At 51.6% G+C, this 21,140-nt stretch overlaps 1 protein-coding gene and 2 long non-coding RNA genes across 9 annotated transcripts in view; 1 reads left to right on the forward strand and 2 right to left on the reverse strand.

Annotated features, from left to right (window-relative positions):
- Positions 1-21,140, reverse strand: part of LOC116779902 (ribosome-binding protein 1-like) — a 552,013-nt gene that overhangs the window by 175,670 nt on the left and 355,203 nt on the right. The window lies entirely within an intron of this gene.
- LOC116779915 lies at positions 207-8,480 on the forward strand. Its single transcript, XR_004354251.1, has 3 exons — positions 207-218; positions 5,787-5,796; positions 8,221-8,480. It is a non-coding gene; the product is annotated as an uncharacterized LOC116779915 (long non-coding RNA).
- On the reverse strand, positions 549-19,671 carry LOC116779916. The gene is made up of 3 exons (XR_004354252.1): positions 19,661-19,671; positions 4,561-4,569; positions 549-624 (listed from the first exon to the last, which is right to left on the reverse strand). It is a non-coding gene; the product is annotated as an uncharacterized LOC116779916 (long non-coding RNA).

Genomic DNA, 21,140 nt, shown 5'->3' on the forward strand with positions numbered 1-21,140 from the left:
GGGTTGGCAGAGTTCCACACTGCTCAGGCTCAGCAGGGAAGGGGATAGGGCAAGTCCTGCTGCAGCCATTGCCAGACATGGGAAGGACAAGGCAGGGATTGCAGAACCCCTGTGGGAGGGAATAGAAGAGGATGTTGTGTGCCCAGACTTCAGCAAGGCCTTTGACATGGTCTGCTGTGATCTCAGAGTCAGACTGGACTGCAGAAGTGGAAGATGTGGTGGGTGGGAAGTTGGCTGAATGAAGAGTGTCAAAAAAATCCATGGTACAAAGTCCTCTTGGCAGCAACTTCCTGATGAAATCCCTCAGTGACCAGCCCTTGAACACCACTGTAGAACATCTTTATTATCTTTCTGTACAATGGGACCAAATGTATTTTCAAGTCCTTTGTGGATGATGCCAAATTTCAGGGAGCCCTTGAGCAACGTGTCCTGGTTTAAAGACACATCTTGGGGAGGGAAATCCAATCAAATGAACTCACTCCCCTTTTATTCCCCACCACTACAGGGAGACAAAAATACAAGGAGGTGTAAGTGAAAAAATAACAATTTACTGACAAGAAATAGAGCAGCAAAACCAACAATACCAACAGAAGAGTTCAAAGCAAGAGCAGAGAGAGAAATTGCCTCCTCTCTCCCCCCCTGCCCCAACTCCCTTTTGTAAAGACAAAACCAGGGATCAACAGGTGCCTCCCTTCCCCCTCTTCCCCCTGAATGAACAAAGAACAAAATCCAAAACCAGGGGAAAGAGGGGGCAAAGCAAAATGTGGGAAACTCTCTGGCCTGAGATCAATTGTGCTGCCCAAGAACACGCTGTCTCCAGAGGTGTCCAAGCGGGGCAGAGCCGGCGACTCCGGTCCGTGCGGCGGGGGGGAGGCAGCGGCTCTGCTTGATCCCATGGAGTTCTGGGGAGGCACAGGGGATGCCAGGAGACTCTTCAGTGTCACTGTGGCCCCTTGGTTCCAAGAGGTTCTACAGTGTGACAATGGTCCCTTCACTCTACAAGGTTACGTCCTCTCACAGGGTCCCCTTGGCTGGTCACAATGGCCTCTGGATTCCATGGGATTCCTCAGTGTCACAATGGCCTCTGGATTCCATGGGATTCCTCAGTGTCACAATGGCCTCTGGATTCCATGGGATTCCTCAGTGTCACAATGGCCTCTGGATTCCATGGCATTCCTCAGTGTCACAATGGCCTCTGGATTCATGGGATTCCTCAGTGTCACAATGGCCCCTTCATCCCACAAGATTCCACAGAGTCCTGGTGCTCCTTTGCATCCATAAGGCCCTGTAGTGTCACAATGGCACCTTGATTCCATGAGATTCCAATTTGTCCATGGGTTCCTTTGGCTCCAGAGGGCCCTGTAGTACCAGTATGAAAAGTCAAGCTTTAATCCTAACCCAGCTCAAAAAGCTCTTCCCCTAATCATGAAGCAGACACTGCCAACAGAACAACAAACCTCCCAAAGTTCTGCCTCATCCCCACCCTGAGCTCTAAAGCTCAGTTCTGCAGTGACCCCCAGGAGAAGGGCCTGGGCTCTGGGAGGGATGTCCTGTGGCACAGGGGCTCAGGATCCAAGTTCAGAAGGCCAAGTGCACATGGCAACAGCCAGAGCTGGTGCAGAGACATCAGGGAGGGTCTGGAAATGCTGCTGGGAGGGGGGGGGGAAAGCAGGAGGGGTGTGTGCAGCCTGCAAGGCCAGAGCAGCAGCAGGGCCAGGGCAGGACAGCCTGCAGGAGAGATGGCCAAGGGCTCTGGCAGGGCTGCAAGGCCCAAAGGCACCCGGGCCTTTGTCCCCTTGGCTCTGGCAGCTGCCTCTGCCACTCAGGCCACCCCAAGCAACTTGCCTTGCAGGTTCTGCACTTGGTTTCTGCCTCACCCCTCCCCAGGAGCCTGGCAGGGGTTGCCCAGGTTTGGGCCTTTGTTGTTCCTCTCCCTCCCATCCCACTGCCCCCCAAACAGCCCTGAGCCAGCCGGGAGGGACAGGATCTGCTGGGCCAGGGCCTGGGGCTCAGGCCTTGACCTTTGTGCTCCACAAACCCAAGGCAGGCTTTGCTCAGCATTGCAGGGGCCTGCCCAGAGCCTTTGTCTGCCTGCACTCCTGGCCTCCAAGGAGCTGCTCCAAGGAGTCCCTGGGGAGGCTTTGGCAGTGCCTGCCCTCAGTGGGGCCCAGCAATGCTTCAAGGCACTTGGAGTCTGGCTTCTGACTTCTTCAGCAGCTGCTTCAGTCTTCTCTCAGCACTTCAGGAGAATGCATGCAGCTCCAAACACATTGTGGGACTCATTAAAACACAGAAAACCAAATTATTTCCCTTCCTTTAATTGTCTTCAAGTCTTCAAGACATCAACAACTAATTGGAGTTGTTCTGTTGTTTAGCTAAGGAGGAAGATTTTAAAGTGGACGTCACAAAAAATATATATTTTTTGATGAAAGGGAATGATTTCCACAGAACCTTGGGATGCCAGTGTGTCAGGGCCCAAAGGATTTGGATCCAAAGATAAGGGGGCAAAAGACATTAGTAGCATTTACTTATTGATCACTTGAACAATTATCAAGTGATTCAATAGCATTTGCTAATATTTTAACAGTGACTGAATTAGAGATTCCTGAGAACAACATTCACCCCACAGTCAATTCACCCCCACACCCAGGCAGAGATGTGTGGACACATCAAGAGCTGGGTGGGTAAAGGTCCTTCTCCCAAATTCTCCTGGTTGTCAGGGAAACACTGCCACGAATCCCTTTGTGCTTCCCACCAGACAAGGGTCCCAGCTGGAGGAGTGTTTGTTGAGGGGGATCAGAATTGTCCTGAGCATCAGGGACGGTCTTTGGAGTGTTGCAAACTGGAGGGTTCCCAAGCTGCGAGAGGCTGCCAGAGGTGTCCCACTGAGAGAGAGGTGCTGGGGAGCTGCCAGGGCCTCCCTCAGCCCCGCTGGGTGTGGGCTCACAAGGGGACTGGCTTTAGTCATCTGCTGAATTTCCATCCTCATCTCAGAAATGACTGTAATTTCCAAACTATTTGGGAATTGTATCCAAAAGTGTTCCATTTGGGTTATGATTCAGGTAGGGAATGTTCCAAGGCTTTCATGGGATGACTGATTATCCTGTGTTCCCCAACTGTTCCACTCCGGATTGTTCCCACCTGTATCATCCAGAAGCACCTGGTCCAGTCCAGGGACACTTCCCCACAGCCCTGGTCCAGTCCAGGGGCTCTTCATTGCTCAGCTGGTTTGGTCAAGGCTTGTCAGGAGCTCCTGAGATCATCGACCAGGCCTGAGGACAATGGGGGGAGGATGCACCACCACAGGGGCTTCTAAGAAAGATGGGGACAAACTTTATGTAGGGACATTTCTGAGCACTCTCCAAGGTTTTTGCAGATGAAAACATTGTGCTCCCAGTCTGAGATAGTCCCAGGGATTCATTTCACCAAGGCCTGGAGTGGCAGAACATGGGGCAATTGATTTAAACTGACCTAGGGGAGCTTTATATTGGATAAAATGAAGAAATATTTACCAGTGGGGCTGGCAAGAACTGCAAGAGGTTCCAAGAGAAGTGGATGTGCTCTGAGCCTCCTGATGGGCAGCCAGAAAGGGGATTTGGGGACTGGGCAAGACTTGTCCTGGGATGTCTAGGAAGGAACTAAAGCAAGGGTAGGATCCCAGTGGTCACTGGAGGAATAAACATGAGAAAACAGAGAGCAAAGAGGCTGAAAAAGCTGGTCCTGTTAAACAGGAGGCTGGTCAAGACACGTCCTTGGCTGTGCCCTGCAAGTGATCCCCACAGCCTGTCCCGGTTTCTTACAAACTCCATTGCCAAGAAGTTTCTGTGAGGAGGGACCTCTCTGCTCCTGGCACAGACTGTGGCCCAAGTTCCAACCTCTGCAGTGGGAGCCACAACGAGTCAGGTCTTGTGTTCTTTGGGGGGCCAGACTCTGCCCAGACTGGGGGGGATGTGTGTGTTGGAAGCAAAAAGAGTGAAGGAAACGCAAAACTAAACACACAGTGTAGCCTGACTTTGTCCCTAAGTGGGGGATGAGAATTGGACCCAACATGTGCAGGGACAGATGGAGGGGTTTGTCCCCCTGGCCCTGCCCAGAAGGGACACCTTTCAGGAAGGGTTGTGGCCTTGGCTGTGCTGAGGGTTGAGCCGGGCAATGCAGCTTGGGATTGCAGGGGCACTGTCAGGGCTCTGCAGAGCTCCTGGCAGTTCATGCATTTGTCCCCAGCGATGCCCGAGAACTGCAGGGGTTGCAGTCAATCCCTTGTGCTCTTTGGGACCCCGACTGGCTCTGCTGAATGGGAGCAGGCCTGGAGTTCCCAGACTGTTCCTGCATCCAGGGTCGGGCCTGCAGTGACGTTTGTGCAGTATTCAATTGGCGCAGTGGCAGGATGGCCATGGATCCATTCCTGCACAAACACAGTGGGGCTGCATCCCAGGCAGGGGTAGGATGGGCCCAAGAATTTTGGAAGGATAAGAAGCAGGGAGTTTTGGCACTGTGGAACCCCATGGAACCAAAGGAACCCTGGGACACGGCAGAACCTCATGGTCCTGTCTGACCAACCTGATCTCCCTCTACGATCAGGTGACCTGCCTGGTGGATGAGGGGAAGGCTGTGGATGTGTCTACCTGGACTTCAGCAAAGCTTTTGACACTGTCCCCCATAATATACTCCTGAAAAAACTGGCAGCCCATGGTTTGGCCAGGGGCACTCTGTGCTGGGTCAGGAACTGGCTGGAGGGCCGGGCCCAGAGAGTGCTGGTGAATGGGGCTGCATCCAGCTGGCGGCCGGTCACCAGTGGTGTCCCCCAGGGATCAGCGTTGGGCCCAGTTCTGTTTAATATCTTTATCGATGATTTACATGAGGGGATTGAGTCCATCATCAGCAAATTCGCAGATGACACCGAGTTGGGAGGGAGTGTCGACCTGCTGGAAGGCAGGAGGAGTCTGCAGAGGGACCTGGACAGGCTGGAGAGTTGGGCTGGTTCCAACGGGATGAGGTTCAACAAGGCCAAGTGCCGGGTCCTGCACTTTGGCCACAACAACCCCCTGCAGCGCTACAGGCTGGGCACAGAGTGGCTGGAGAGTGGCCAGGCAGAAATGGACCTGGGAGTTTGGATTGACAGGAGGCTGAACATGAGCCAGCAGTGTGCCCAGGTGGCCAAGAAGGCCAATGGATCTTGGCCTGGATCAGGAACAGTGTGGCCAGCAGGACCAGGGAAGTGATTCTGCCCCTGTACTCAGCGCTGGTGAGGCCTCACCTGGAGTGCTGTGTCCAGTTCTGGGCCCCTCAGTTTAGGAAAGATGTTGAGGTGCTGGAGCAGGTGCAGAGAAGGGCAACGAGGCTGGGGAAGGGACTGGAGCACAAGTCCTATGAGGAGAGTCTGAGGGAGCTGGGGTTGTTTAGCCTTGAGAAGAGAAGGCTCAGGGGAGACCTCATCACTCTCTATGACTCCCTGAGAGGAGGTTGTAGGCAGGTGGGGGTTGGTCTCTTCTCCCAGGAAACGATCAGTAAGACAAGAGGGCATGGCCTTAAGCTGTGCCAGGGGAGGTTTAGGTTAGACATTAGAAAGTAATTCTTTCCAGAGAGGGTGCTCACCCATTGGAATGGGCTGCCCAGGGAAGGGGTGGATTCTCCGTCCCTGGAGGTTTTTAAGATGAGGCTGGACGTGGCACTTAGTGCCATGGTCTAGCAACTGTGGTGGGAGTGGATCAAGGGTTGGACTTGATGATCTCAGAGGTCCTTTCCAACCCATCTGATTCTGTGATTCTATGATTCTATGACTGCAGTCTGGGACAGGTTGGAACAGGACAACCTGCCCCTGGTAAGGCCTAGGATCTGTGCAGAGAGTACAAGCTCTCTGGGCTGAGCTGCTGGCACTGCAGGGGGTTGTTTGCATCTGCTCCGAGTAAGCTCCTGACTGGCCTGTTAAATCTGTGACTGGCAGTTAATCTCTTTATGTGATAAAAGCACAAGCTCCTCTCTCAGAAGATGGAAATGCAGGAATTCCAAGATCCCAAATTCCTGTGAAATTGTCATCAGACAGAGAGTCACACTCCATCGACTCCCTGGTTGCATTAGGAGGTTTATCTGTGGAATTGTTTAATGTTTTAGGATCTGCTTTGCAGGAACTGCAGAAATTCATCGTGTCATCTCAGCCTGGGAGGCTGGACCCTCCTGCTCACCTGTTCCAGCCCAAGGACTGAGTTTATGTTACACTGAGACTGAAACTCCTGCAAGCCAAATAGAAAGAACTGTTTTCAAGCCCAGCAGACCATCTCCAACGTGGACAGAGTTATCACCAAGGGCCCTGAATTTCCCCCAGGAAGAACAAAACCTCTGTTCCTGAGACAAGCAGAGCAGCAAAGACTGTTACAAGGACTGTTAAAATAGGGTTTGAGTTTGCCTGTCTTGTTTGTATTGCTTAGTATTGCCAGGAACTATGAATTAAGTTTAAATCCCAAATTTACATTTGGCATTAACAAAATGCACCAAACATTCTTTATAAGGTGAGTGCTGAATTTGCACTATGGATTTGGCTAAAATTTGGCAACAAGTTTAAATTATATATTGATTAATTCTTAAAAATGTTTCATTAAGTTTATTTCCACAAACTTACTTCATAGTTCCCAAACTAAATCTGAATAGAGCAGCCATTCATACTGGTATAAAAACTGCATAGCTTATTATATAGTTAGTGCTGTGTATAAGCAGTAGAGATTGAACAAGATCTTTGAACCTTGTTTAATCTCTAAAGGGGTGACTGATGCCTTAAGCCCCTAATGGGTTTTATTTTTCTAATACTTGTAAGTTTTATAAGTAGTGGAAGTAGACTCTAAAAGCAGCATCTCCCTCACATCCCTTTCCCTGTAGCCCCCTTGTTTACACATTCCTTAACCCTCTTACCCCATTCTGTGCTCCCTGTATCACTCCTACCCAGAATCCAGCAGAAATGTTTAGTCTTTTGTCAAGGCAAGGCCTGGATTGTTTGGGGAACAACCACATCAGGGCCTGAACAACAAAATGGAGTCAGGAATTAGGTGACCATGTGCCCTGGTGAGGCCACCCCTGGAGTGCTGGGTCCAGTTCTGGGCCCTCAGCTCAGGAAGGACATTGAGGGGCTGGAGCAGGTCCAGAGAAGAGCAACGAGGTTGGGAAGGGACTGGAGCACAAGTGCTGTGAGGAGAGGCTGAGGGAGCTGGGGGGGCTCAGCCTGGAGAGGAGGAGGCTCAGGGGAGACCTCCTCACTCTCTGCAACTCCCTGACAGGAGGGGGGAGCCGGGGGGGGGGGTTGGTCTCTTCTCCCATCAGCAAGACAAGAGGGTTGGGTCTTGAGCTGTGCCAGGGTAGGTTTAGGTTGGATATTGGGAAGAATTTCTTTCCAGAGAGGGTGCTCAGCCCTTGGAATGGGCTGCCCAGGGAAGAGGTGGATTCTCCATCCCTGGAGGTGTTTAAGGACAGACTGGATGTGGCATCAGTGCCATGGGCTGGGAACCACGGCGGGGTTGGATCCAGGGTTGGACTCGATGATCTTAGAGGTCCCTCCTGACCTGGCTGATTCTGGGACTCTGGGATGATTCTGGGACTCTGGGATTACTCTGTGATTCCAACCCGGCTGATTCTGGGACTCTGGGATGATTCTGTGATTCCAGCACACAGGGGCATTGAAGGGGACATGAGGACATGAAGGGACACGAGGGGATATGAGAGGGGACACGAGAGGGGACACGAGGACATGGGAGGGGACATGGGGACATGGAGGGACATGGAGAGACATGGGGGGATGTGGGAGGGGACAATGAGGGGACATGGGGACATCTGAGGAGACATGGGGACATGGAGGGACATAGGAGGGGACATGACGGGACACAGGGACATGGGAGGGGACACGAAGACAATGGGGGACACAGGGACATGAAGGGTCATGTGGGGGACATGGAAGGACATGAGGGGACATGGGAGGGGACATGGGGACATGGAGGGACATGTGGGGGACATGAAGGACAACGAGGGGAAACGGGGAGGACATGAAGGGACCCGGGAGGGGACACTCGGGCGCTGCCGGTGACAGTGACAGGGACAGAGGGGTCACAGGGACAGAGGGACAGGGACAGAGGGACAGGGACAGAGGGGTCACAGGGACAGAGGGACAGGGACAGAGGGACAGGGACAGAGGGGTCACAGGGACAGAGGGACAGGGACAGAGAGGTGTCGCCAGGACAGAGAGATTTCTCTGAACAATTTTTTCCTGCCCTCTGTAGGCCTTGCTTGCCATGGAAGTGACAAGTGTGTGTGGTTTATACTCACAGACTGGGTGAAAATATGTGATGCTTATACTTGTTAGCTGGGGGTCTAATTATAAGGTTTGAGAACAAAATATGTTTATAGAAAGAAAACCTTGAGAAACTGAAGATAATGAAACACCTGCAAATTTAGTAAAACCCTAAAAGCAGATTAATTAGAAAGATGTTTCTATGCCAAGGATGATTTCAGGTCGCGTGGACAGAACATCAGGTCCAATGAACTGGGGACATGAGACATGTGCACAGACTGAACTATCCAATCATCTTATTATGAACATGTACCCTGAGCAAACTAAACTGTATAAAAGTTAACTGATTTAAATAATAAATTGACATATTGCCGACCATAATGGCCTGTGAGCGTTATGTTCATGCCTCCCCATTGATAGAGGGGTCACAGGAACAGAGGAGTCAGAGGGACAGAGGGACAGAGGGGTCACAAGGACAGAGGGGTCACAAGGACAGAGGGGTCAAAGGGACAGAGGGACAGGGTCAGAGGGACAGAGGGGTCAGAGGGACAGAGGGACAGGGTCAGAGGGACAGAGGGGTCAGAGGGACAGAGGGGTCACAGGGTCAGAGGGACAGAGGGACAGGGTCAGAGGGACAGAGGGACAGAGGGGTCACAGGGACAGAGGGGTCAGAGGGACAGAGGGACAGAGGGGTCACAGGGACAGAGGGGTCAGAGGGACAGAGGGACAGAGGGGTCACAGGGACAGAGGGGTCACAGGGACAGGGACAGGGTGACTCTAGGATTGTCCCCAGTGCACTGTTGGGAGCGGGGACCCGGAACAAACGAAACTGGGTAAAAGTGAACTCAGTTCAATCCGAAATTGGACAGTGCTGATCACACTGAGCGTGTGCGAGGGTTCAGAACTCCTGCCGCCCCTCCCAGTCCCTCCCAATCCCCTCCCAGTCCCTCCCAGTCCCTCCCAATCCTCTCCCAGTCCCTCCCAATCCCCTCCCAGTCCCTCCCAGTCCCTCCCAATCCCCTCCCAGTCCCTCCCAGTCCCTCCCAATCCCCTCCCAGTCCCTCCCAGTCCCCTCCCAGTCCCCCCAATCCCCTCCCAATCCCCTCCCAGTCCCTCCCAGTCTCTCCCAGTATCACTCCCACCGTTCCTTACCAAACATCGCCTTTATTTCCGGGTGGGAGGGGGGGCCCAAAATCCGGGGGGGTCCCCAAAAACCTTCCATGTTTTGGGGGTGTTTTTGGAAGTTCCTCAATTTTTGGGCGGTCCCCAAATTTTTTTGGGGGGGTTCCCCTCGATTTTGGGGCTGCAAAGGTGCTTTTTTGGGGGGGTTCACCCCAATTTTGGGGGGTCCCCAATTTTGGGGGTTTTCACCCCAGTTTTTGGGGGGTCCCCAAATTTTTTTGGGGGGCTCCCCTCTATTTTGGGCGCTAGAAGGTGCTTTTTTGGGGGGATTTCACCCCAATTTTGGGGGTTCCTGGAGGGTCCCAAATTTTGGGGGGGGTCCCCCAATTTTTTGGGGGGTTTTCACCCCAATTTTTGGGGGGTCCTCAAAAGTTTTTTCGGGGTTCCCCTCTATTTTAGGGGTGTGAAGGTGCTTTTTTGGGAGTTCCCCAAATTTTGGGGGGTCCTTGGCTCCGTGCAGGGGGGGAGGGGTCCACAAATCCCCCCCTGTTGGTTTGGGGGGCGGGGTTTCATGCACCGGGGGTGTGGCTTGAACCGGGGGCGGGGCTTCATTCTGGGGGCGGGGCTTCATTCAGGGGGCGGGGCTACGCCGAACCCGAGGGAGCTGCGGGGGGGAAGGGGGGGACTTTGGGGGGGAGACCCCCCAAAAACCCCCCAAAATCCCCCAAATCTGCCCCAAAATCAACCAAATTCCCCCCAAAATCCCCCCCAAAACCTCCCAAAATCCTCCCAAATTCCCCCCAAAATAAACAAATCCCCCCCAAACCTCCCAAAACCTCCCAAATTCCCACAAAATCTTACCGAAATCTGTCCTAAAATCCCCCAAAATCCCACAACTCTGCCCCCAAATCCCCCCAAAATCCCTCAAAACCTCCCAAATCCTTCCCAAATCCTCCCAAAATCCTCCCGAATTCCCCCAAAATTCCCCCAAATCCTCCCAAAATTCCCCCAAAACTCCCAAAATCCTCCCAAATCCCCCCCAAATCCTCTCAAATCCCCCCGTCACCCCAAAGTTCTCCCAAATTATCCCAAAATCCCTCCCAAAACCCCTCCAAAATACCTCCAAAATCCCACAATTCTTCCCCAAAATCTCCCAAATTTGCCCCAAAATCCTCCCAAATCCCTCCCAAATCTGCCCTAAATCCCCCCAAATCCTCCCAAAATCCTCCCAAAATTCCCCACAATCCCCCCCAAAATCCTCCCAAATCCCTCAAAAATTTCCCAAAAACCTCCCAAAATCCTCCCAAATTCCCCCCAAAAGCCCCCAATATCCCCCAAATCTGCCCCCAAATCCCCCCAAAATCCCCCCAAATCCCCCAAAAATTCCCCCAAATCCTCCCGAATTTCCAGAAAATCCCCCCAAAGTTCTCCCAAATTTGTCCCCAAATCCTCCCCAAATCCCCCCCAAATCCCACCAAAATTCCCCAAAACCTCCCAAAATCCTCCCGAATTCCCCCAAAATCCCTGCCCAAAATTCCCCAAATCCCTCCAAAACCTCCCAAAAACTCCCAAATCCCCCCAAAAATCCCCCCAAAATTCCCCCCAAGAAACAAATCCTCCCCAAATCTTCCCCAATCTGCCCCAAAATCCCTCAAATCTGCCCCAAATCCCCCCAAAATCCTCCAAAATCCCCCCAAAATTCCCAAAATCTGCCCCCAAATCCCCCAAAATTCCCCGAAATCTCCCCCAAATTCCCCCAAAATCCTCCAAAATCCCCCCAAAATTCCCAAAATCTGCCCCCAAATCCCCCAAAATTCCCCCAAATCTCCCCCAAATTCCCCCAAATTATCCCAAAATCCTCCCAAAATCCTCCTAAAATTCCCCAAATCTCCCCAAATCCCCCCAAACCCACCCAAAATCCTCCCAAATCCCTCCCAAATCCTTCCAAAATCCCCCAAATCTGCCCCAAAACCTCCCAAATCCCCTCAAATCCCTCCAAATTCCTCCAAAATCCCCCAAATCCCACCAAAATTCCTCAATTTCACCCAAATCTCCCAAAATCTCCTTAAATCCTCCCCAAACCCTCCCGAATTCCCCCCAAACTCCTCCCAAATCCCCACAAAATTCCCCAAATCTGCCCCTAAATCCCCTAAAATCCTCCCAAACTCCCCTCAAAATAAACAAATCCCCCCCAAATCTACCCCAAATCCTCCCAAATTCCCCCAAAATCCTCCCAAAATTCCCCCAAACCTCCCAAAATACTCCCAAATTCCCCACAAAATTGCCCAAATCCTCCCAAGTCTCTCCCAAAATCCCCCCAAAAACTCCCAAAATCTCCCAAAATCCTCCCGAATTCCCCCCCAAATTCCCCCAAATCTGCCCCCAAATCACTTCAAAATCCTCCCAAAATTTCCCAAAATCCCTGAAATACCCCCAAAGCCCCCCAAAATCCTCCCAAATCCCTCCCATATCCTCCCAAATCTGCCCCCAAATCCCCCCAAATCCCCCCAAATTCCCCCAAATTCCCCCCAAAATCCCCCCCAAATCCTCCAAAATCCTCCCAAATCCCCCCCAAATTCCCCAAAATCTGCCCCCAAATCACCTCCCCAATTTCCCAAAATCCCCGAAATCCCCCCAAATCCCCCCCAAATCCTCCCAAATCTGCCCCCAAATCCCCCAAATCCCCCAAAAAACCCCAAATCCCTCCCCAAAAAAAACCAAAATCCTCCAAATCCCCCCCAAATCCCCCAAATCCCTCAAAATCCCCCCAAAAAACCCAAATCACCCCCAAAATCCCCCAAATTCTCCCAAATTTCCCCAAATCCCCCAAAATCGCCCCAAAAATTCCTCAAAATCCTCCCGAATTCCCCCAAAATCCCCCCAAAAAAAACCAAATCCCCCCCAAATCCTCCCAAATCTTCCCCAAAATCCTCCCAAATCCTCCCCAAAATTCCCCAAAACCTCCCAAAATCCCCCAAATCCTCCCCAAAATCCCCCCCAAATTCTCCATAGTCCTCCCAAATCTGCCCCCAAATCCTCCCCAAAATTCCCCAAAATCTGCCCCCAAATCACCTCAAAATCCTCCCAAAATTTCCCAAAATCCCTGAAATCCCCCCAAATCCCCCCAAAATCCTCCCAAATCCCTCCCAAATCCTCCCAAATCTACCCCAAAATCCCCCCAAATCCCCCCAAATTCCCCCCAAAATCCCCCCCAAATTCTCCATAGTCCTCCCAAATCTGCCCCCAAATCCCCCTAAAATCCCCCCAAAATCCCCCCAAGTCTCCCAAAACATCCCAAAATTCCCCCGAATTCCCCCCAATCCCCCAAATCCCTCCAAAATCCCCCCAAATTTCCAAAAAAATCCCCCCAAATCCCCCCAAATCCCCCAAATTTCCAAAATCCCCCTAAAATTCCCAAAATCACCCAAATCCCCCCAAAATTTACTGGGGGTCTTGGCCTGGCTCCGGGGGTCCGAGGGGCTGCGGAAAGGGGGGATCAGAAGGGGGCCCCCAAATTTTGGGGGGGGGTGTCCCCAAATATTTTTGGGGGGGTCGGGGAGGGGTCAAGAGGGCACCAAATTTCAGGGGTCCCCAAATTTTAGGGGGTCTTGGTGGGGTCCCCAAATTTTTTTGGGGGGTCTTGGTGGGGTCCCCAAATTTTTTTCGGGGGGTCTGGGGAGGGGTCAAGGGGGTCCCAAACCCCAGTCCCCCAGGTGTTGCTTCTGAAGTTGTCTCAGCGCCCCCGAATGCCCAGAATTGTCCAGAGCAGAAACTGCATTCTGGGAGAGTCGGCAGGCTCACAAGATCGCAGCGTCCCTGCAAAAGGCAACGTTGTCCTTTGATGTGAAGCTTGTGTCTCCTGAGCACGAGCCATCCGCTTTTTATCCAATTCATTGGTGAGGTCTACCTGGGCAGGTGTGGCCAGCACCGCCCAGCCAGAGGCCTTCAGTCCCTGCCAACGTTCTGGAAGTGGTGCCCCTTCTGTGCACGCATGTGTCCTTTGGAATTCCCCCCACACTTGCACGCTGTACTTCAGGGGGTCTTTTCTAAATGAGTCTGGGGGCGTATTTCATCCCCCTCCCCTTCACTTTCTTCTTCAAATGCCCTTGGAAGGCAATCAACCAATAATAACACACCAATTCATTGTAGTTGACAAAACACTTCCTTCAAGGACCAAGTTCCCGTTTCTCAGTGCTTGTTTTCTCCTAACTCGGCAGGAAAAGGAGAGACTCTCCCAGGTGGCTGGACCAAACACAGACCAAAAGTATCAACATCTAATAACAACCCTGATACACCTTCAAAGAAAAAGGGAAATTTCTTCAGCCTGTTTGTGGTCCATTGTAGCGTCCCTCCCCTGAGAAAGCTGGTGCAGAACCTCTGGGCCGTCACTTGGTGTTGTCATTGGGACCAACTGGAACAAGATGTGTTTGAAAGTTTCTTCCTGCCCTGCTGTGTGCTCCCCGTTGGCTGGTGGAGCAGCAGAGCACAAATTCACTGTTTGCATCTGGCAAAGCAGCAGGGGAGAGCAGTTGTGACGGGGAGGGGGGGCGAGGTATCTGCTTTTCAAGAGGGAAGAGACAAAGGAGTTGGGGAATTGTCCTGGAACTCTGGTCTGGTGGGCTTGGAGCGCTGGGTGGGCATTTCTTGAGAGCTGTGGTGGCCCCACTTCCTCCTGAGCCTCATTTGATGGCAGTGTGCCCAGAGGCAGCCCGGTTCCAGGTTGAAGCAAAAACCCAGAGCGGGTGATGTGGGAGCTGCTCCAGCGCCTACCGCAGCCTCCAGCCCAGTGGGAGCGTCCCGGGCCCTGCCCTGGGGCGCCCTGAGGCGAGGCAGTGCCCCCTCCCGCCGACCGCCCTCACAAGGCCCAGGCCGCCTCCTTCCCACAAGGCCCAGCAGGGCCGCCCTCACACCTGCCCCGCCCTGCCCTGTCCCGCCCAGCCCCACCCTGCTCCGTGACCTCTGTCACACCCCACGCTGACGTGCTGAGCCTTCCAGCGCCAGTCAGGCACGACTTTGTTGGTGCCCGCAGCCGGCGCTCAGAGCTGCTGTAGCCTCTCGGGGAGCAGCAGTACATCCCGCTCTGGGAGCATTGCGCGCCTGCATCGCCCTCTTGGCAGCTGCAGGCCACGACCACTGCTCAGGGCGACCTCATTTGCCTTGTACTTTCTACCCCGTGCCCGTCCTTATTCTCACCCTTGTCCCCTTTGTCACCCTCACCCTAAACCTCGCCCTCGTCCCCATTCCTCATCCCTACTTGGCTCCCGGCAGCCCGCTGGGGGCTTCTTGCCCTTCCGGCTGCTGGGAGCTCCAAGCAGGGCCATGCCGTGGCTTCTGAGCAAGGAGCGACGGCAGTCGCCCTCCAGCAGCCCCAGTGGGCAGCCCTGGGCTGCCACCAGCTCCAGCAGCACCTCCCAGCTCTGAGAGGAGGGACTGGGCAGGCTGCACCGTGCAACTACCCGCGGGGACATGGCCTGGCTGAGGCGCTGGCGCTGGTACGTCAAGGTAGTCGGCATCGACAGGCCAGACCAGGAGATGCGGTGAGTTCTGGGCCACGCTGATGGCACACCTTGGCTGCTCCTGAGCCAAGCTGCAGTAGTCCTCGGCAGCACTCCCTTATGGAAAAGGCTCGAAAAGTGACATTTGCCCTGTCAGCTGGGAGAGGGAACTCTTGAGTTTTTCACTGCTCGGAGCTGCCGGTCAGGCTCCAGCGCTGTTGCAAATGTGTGTTGCCCACCTGCCGCTTGGCCGTGGTCTCTCTGCAGGGCTGTTCTGCAGCTGCTCAGCCCTCACCTGTTCTCTTCTGCCCTCTGGCTCATCAGCACGGGCCTGTAACAGCAGCAGCAGCAGCAGAGAGCAGCGAGCGGGAGGAGCAGAGTCTGGGCAGGGTCCCCAGGGTGCTGGGTAGAGACACAACTTGGGCTCGTCCTTTGTCTGTCTGGGTTAAGAGCGTCTGTTTAATTTTTAGGACACCTCTGCATCTGGCTTCGGCCAATGGCCACGCAGATGTCGTCAGATATCTGCTAAGAAACAACAGCCAGCCCAACCTTGCTGACAGCTTCAAGAGAACGACCCTGATGAAGGTGTGTGGAGGTCCTTCTGAGCTTGGAGGTGGGGCTTAGTGCTGGTGTGTTAAAGGGGAGGTGTCTGACAGGATTCCTTGCACTGCAGGGCCACAGAAACACGCCTATTGCAATGGGCACAGAATAGGCCTCTGTTAGCTCATCTTCTATGCCAGCATTCAGGAGCTGAGGGAGTTGTGAGAGAGGGGGATGGAAAAGTTGGAAGTCTTTCCCTTTTGGTGTGTTGTTCCCAGGCAGTCCAGCAGGAGCAGGAAGAATGTGTTGCTCTTCTGCTGGAACACGGTGCCGACCCCAATCTGGCAGACGCTGATGGCAACACTGCCCTTCACCTGGCTGTCCTCTCTAAAAACACAGCTGTAGCAGGGCTGTTACTGGAGCATCATGCCAACAGTTGTAGCGGCGGGGTCCTTATATAATAAGGAATAACTACGCTCCTTGTGCGATGGTGTGGACAAAGAGAGTTTATTTCAAAATTCCCGCTCCTTATATCCCTGTATGCCATGTGACTTCTTCAGCCAATAGAGTTATATGTGACCGCGCATGCCCTCTTGGGCCCACTGCCCTGGCACATCCCTCGTGCCTTCAGAGGCGCATCCTACACATCCCCTCTCTTAATTATCTAAAGAAGTCACAAAAACAGTGCAAAACAACAGTGCAAACAACAGTGCAAACAACAGTGCAAAACATTCAAAACATTGTAAACTGCCAAACTCGCAGTAACCCAGTACATTGCTTGCTTGGCTCCTTATACTTCTATTGTAAACTATTTTATAACCTTCTTATTATCCTATAGGGTAGTGCAACTTGGATAATTATTTTATTAACTTAGGGCCTTAGCCCAACCGTGTGTAAACTATAACTTTTATTAATCTGAGGGTCTTTAATAACTGGGATTTCAAACTTTATTTAAGAAACAGGGTAAGCATATCAAAAACTCAATTCTTCTAAAGTGACCTTGTGGTGTAGGTAATGTGGTTTTGTGAGGTGTTCTGTGTTTTTTATTTGTCCAGTCATACAATTCTTTTATTCATTCACTCATCTCACTCACTGACGGTCGTCATCATTCATGCACACACATACACGCACCGATATTTGTAGATTGCTTGTTACCACATTGGTCATTAATATAAGCTGAAACATAACATAACTCTTTTTAAACTCCTGCGTTATCTGGTTCTTGCAGCCGTGACTGTGTATCTAAGTAGGGCTTTACACACCTGGAGGGGATCCACTTCAGTTCTTTTCCTGTTGCCACGCAAGCGTAACCTCTCCCCCAAGTCATAAGATCTAAAGGTCCTGTCCATTGCCCTGAAATCAAATCTTTTACCATGACTAGTGGCCTGGGAGAGGCAAACGCCTGAGATTTGTGCTGCTTCTCATACCTACTTCTTTCAGCACTGTCACAATTCAAAAAATTGATCACATATGTGGCTTTCCACAAACGTTCTTGCGGACTACATAGCTTCTCCCCCCCTCTTTGTTTTACTAACATCTCTTTCAGTGTACGGTGTGCCCTTTCTACAATTGCTTGTCCAGTAGGTGAGTGTGGGATTCCTGTGACATGTGAGATTCCCCATTCTGATAGGAAATTCCTTACCTTTTCAGAGACGTATGCTGGTCCGTTATCAGTTTTGATCTGTTTTGGAGTGCCAAGGGTAGCAAAACAGCTTAGCCAGTGTCTTATTACATCCTTGGCTTTCTCACCTGTGTGTGCTGTTGCAGTGATGTACTGTGAGTGTGTATCTACAGTTACATGTACATATTTCAAGGTGCCAAATTCGGGAATATGTGTAACATCTGTTTGCCAGATCTCATTGGATATTAACCCTCTGGGGTTAGCACCTTCCTGGGATGGCATAGGGGTTATTTTTTGACAGTCTGGACAAGTCAATATGATATCTCAAGCCTGATTAATTGTAATTTTGAATTGTCTCTTTAAAGAGCGTGCATTTTGATGAAAAAATGAATGGGACAATTTTGCTTGCTCAAGGGTCCTGGGTACTGTGTTGAACATTGCTGCCTTGTCAGCTTCCCGGTTCCCTTCAGCTATTGGCCCTGGCATGTCAGTGTGAGACCTGATGTGCATTATGTAAAAATCAAACTTTCTGTGATTGACAAGAACCCAAATAGAACGCATTTCAAACAACAAATGAGGATTAGAAACATCCCGAAGAAATGAACATTCTAGGCGTGAAACTAACCCTGCAGCATAACAAGAATCAGTGACAATATTAACCGGTTGTTCAGAAAACTTTTCCAAGGCAATACGAATGGCAGCTAATTCCAGAACCTGCACAGAGCATTGGTTCATGGTCTGTACCTCCCGTTCCCACTGTCCTGTATCAGGATTTACCCAAGTCACTGCAGCCTTCTGTGATCGCCCAGATGCATCTGTAAAGGCTGTGAGGCCTTTTACCGGCTCAGTTTTACATCTGGTTGTGGCCTTTAAAGGTAAATTGTTGATTTCTGCCCAAAGTCTGTGCTTAGGGAGATTAACTGAAATGTCACCATCAAAACCTGCTAAGGCAGCTTGGAACTCGGCGTCCTCAGCCAGCATCCAAGCTAAATTGTCCTTCGTGGCTGGAATGTAGATGACAGCTGGATCCCTTCCATCGAGTTCCTGTAATCGTCCTCTGCCTTTAATAACAAGCTTAGCAAACATTTCATTAATCGACCATACAGTTTTAGCTGGTGTGTGGGGCAGAAATAGCCACTCTAGAACCAGCAGGGGGTCCTTTTCAGTCTGGTCCCACTGAAACAAGACTGCAAATGGCTGGTACCTGCTGGGAATTAAGGCCAGGCAGATTTGCAGTTCAGGATCTCTCCTTCTGCTTTGCCTAGTTTCTATTGCCTTGGCACAAATGTCTAACGCCTGTTTGGCTTCTGCTGTCAGAGCCCTGTTAGACGTTAGATCAGAGTCCCCTTTTAGTAACACAAAGAGAGGGTGTAGTTCCTCTGTGGTTAAGCCCAGAATAGGCCTTAACCAATTAATAGCTCCCAGGAGTTTTTGCAACTCATGTAAGGTTAGGGTGTCCTTTACCTCGAGCTGCAGCGGCTGTGGGGAAATCTGTTGTTGTGTGATTCTCCATCCAAGGTAACTCCAGGGTTGCGATCACTGGATTTTCTCTGTAGCAACCTGCAACCCTGCTTCTTGGACAGCATCAATCAGAGCAATAACAACAATTTGCAGTTCATTTTCTGTGGCCATGCTTATTAAAATATCATCCATGTACTGGTAAATTATTGCAGAGGGAAAACGCTTTCTGATGGGTTGAATAGCATTTGCAACTACTGTTTGACAAATGGTGGGACTGTTTTTCATCCCCTGAGGGAGGACAACCCAGTGATACCTTTGCATAGGCTCTGAGTTGTTTAATGCCGGGATGGAAAATGCAAATCTCGGGGCATCCTCGGGGTGCAGAAAGATGGTAAAAAAGCAGTCCTTCAAATCAATTATTGTTAGTGGTCAGTTCGCTGGGAGCATAGCAGGTGAGGGTAACCCTGGTTGCAATGCCCCCATAGACTCAATGACTGAGTTTACTGCTCTGAGGTCCTGAATCATTCTCCACTTGCCAGTCTTTTTGGGGATACAAAACACAGGGGTGTTCCAGAAACTGGTTGTCGGCACAATGTGTCCTGCTTCTAATTGTTCCTTTACAAGCATTTTTAAATGTTCAAGCCGTTCCCTTTTCATGGGCCACTGATCTACCGGCTGGTCAGTTTTCCAGACTAGCTTAATCGGTGCTTGGGACGGCTGACCAATGGCCCCTATTGAAAAACCTGGCTGCTTGCAGGAGGAATTTGCATTACTGTGCCGAATTGTCCAAGAACATCCCGTCCCCACAAAGAGCAAGGGATTGGAGCTATGAACGGAGCTACTTTTGCTAATTGTCCCTCTGGTCCCAAGACAGTGAGTATCTGAGCACTCTGTCTGGGCCTTTGTGTGCCTCCCACCCCTTGAATGGTTGCAGCTGGGCGAACAGTAGGCCAGTCAAGTGGCCATTCTGAATCTTTTATTACGGAAACATCAGCCCCAGAATCTGCAAGGCCTGTAAATCGGTGCCCATTTACCTGGCACGTCATGAGAGGCTGTGAGGCTGTAATGGCTGCTGCCCAGTGAACCTGTGGGTGTCCCGTGCTACCAAAGGCCCCTGAACCCCGCTCCCTCCCCCCCTCCCCTGCAGGCGACGCACTGTAGAAGGGGATTAATTGAGCAATCTTTTGTCCTTTTGGGATGAAACAGGGGGGTGAAGGGGTCCATGCCATTATCAGAATCTCGCTATGAGAATCTGAATCTATTACACCTGGCAGCACAAACAAACCCATTCTGGTGGTGGAGGATCTTCCAATCAGCAGTGCATGCACCCCTGGGCTAAGGGGACCCCAACGTCCAGTCGGGATTAGCACTACCTCAGTGGAAGTTATGAAGACTGTGTCCCTGTTGGATAAGTCCAGTCCAGCGCTGCCTGGGGTGGCGGGGCACAGAGCGCTGGCTGGGGTGTAGGGGCACAGATTGCTGGCTGTTGTGGGGGGGTACAAATCGCCAGTCTGTTCTGTTGTGTCGCATGTGTTTGTTGTATCGGGGCGTGCGACAGCGCCCCTCTCCTCCCGTTTTTTGGCACCCTTTTTGCTTTGGATTGTTTTTGAGGTGCTACTACTAGAGGTTTCTGAGGGTAGTCCCTTTGGAAGTGGTCGGGGGCCCCACAAATGTAGTAACCATCCCTGGGTCTGGCCCCTTGCTGTGTTCTTAATTGAGCACTCAGTGCTACTGCCAGTAAATCAGTTTGGTGTGTGAAGGAACCAACCTCTTGGCAGGCACGAACTAATTCCGAGATGCTGCAAGTTCCCCTTTTAGGAAGGGTTTGCAAAACTCTTTTACAATCAACATTAGCATTTTCGAAAGCCAGTCTTCTGCTAAGGATTTCTCTGGCTTCCTCATTCTCAATCTGCCTATCTAGGGCAGATTGCAGCCGATCTAGGAACTGTGAATAAGGTTCCGTTGGGCCCTGCATTACCTTTGTGAACGACAGGTTTGTGTCTTTATCTGATGTGGGTAGTTTTCTCATTGCCCGCATGGCATGTTTTGCTATGACTTCATATGTTTCTCTATTGTACCCGGTTTGTGCATCTATGGAACGGTAGTTACCATCCCCTGTGAGCTGGTGTGCAGTTACCCCTGCTTGTGGGTCATTAGCGTAAGTGGAACAGATTTCTCTGAAATCGTTCAACCATACATTATACTGTGTATTAGTGAGGTTTATTTTCAACATGGTTCTCCAGTCGTGTGGCATGAAAATGTACGTGGTGCTCAGTGTTTCTAAGAATGCAAGTGTGTTAGGGGAAGATACACCAGTTTCTCTCATCAACTGTCTTAGTTCTTTGGTTAGTTCATGTGGCAATGGCTGAAACCTGCGGCTTTGGCGTGGCCCGATAATTACTGGACATGCTTGTATAACTTGTAAGTCCCCAGTTCGCAATGCCTCCTCTCTGCATAAAGCCCATCTATCAATCGAACCTTCTCGGTACGTTGCTTCCTCCCCTCCCGGCAAAGCTATCCCGAAATCCCCCTCCTCCTCCTCCCCCCATTCCTCCCATCCCTCCCCCCTTGCAGCTTCGGCGAAAGCGGCTGCCTGTGGGTGGGGGGGGGGGGGGGGGTGTACGTCGCGGGG

This window comes from Chiroxiphia lanceolata, chromosome 32, assembly GCF_009829145.1.
Source record: "Chiroxiphia lanceolata isolate bChiLan1 chromosome 32, bChiLan1.pri, whole genome shotgun sequence".
In the NCBI taxonomy this organism is placed as follows: Eukaryota; Metazoa; Chordata; class Aves; order Passeriformes; family Pipridae; genus Chiroxiphia; species Chiroxiphia lanceolata.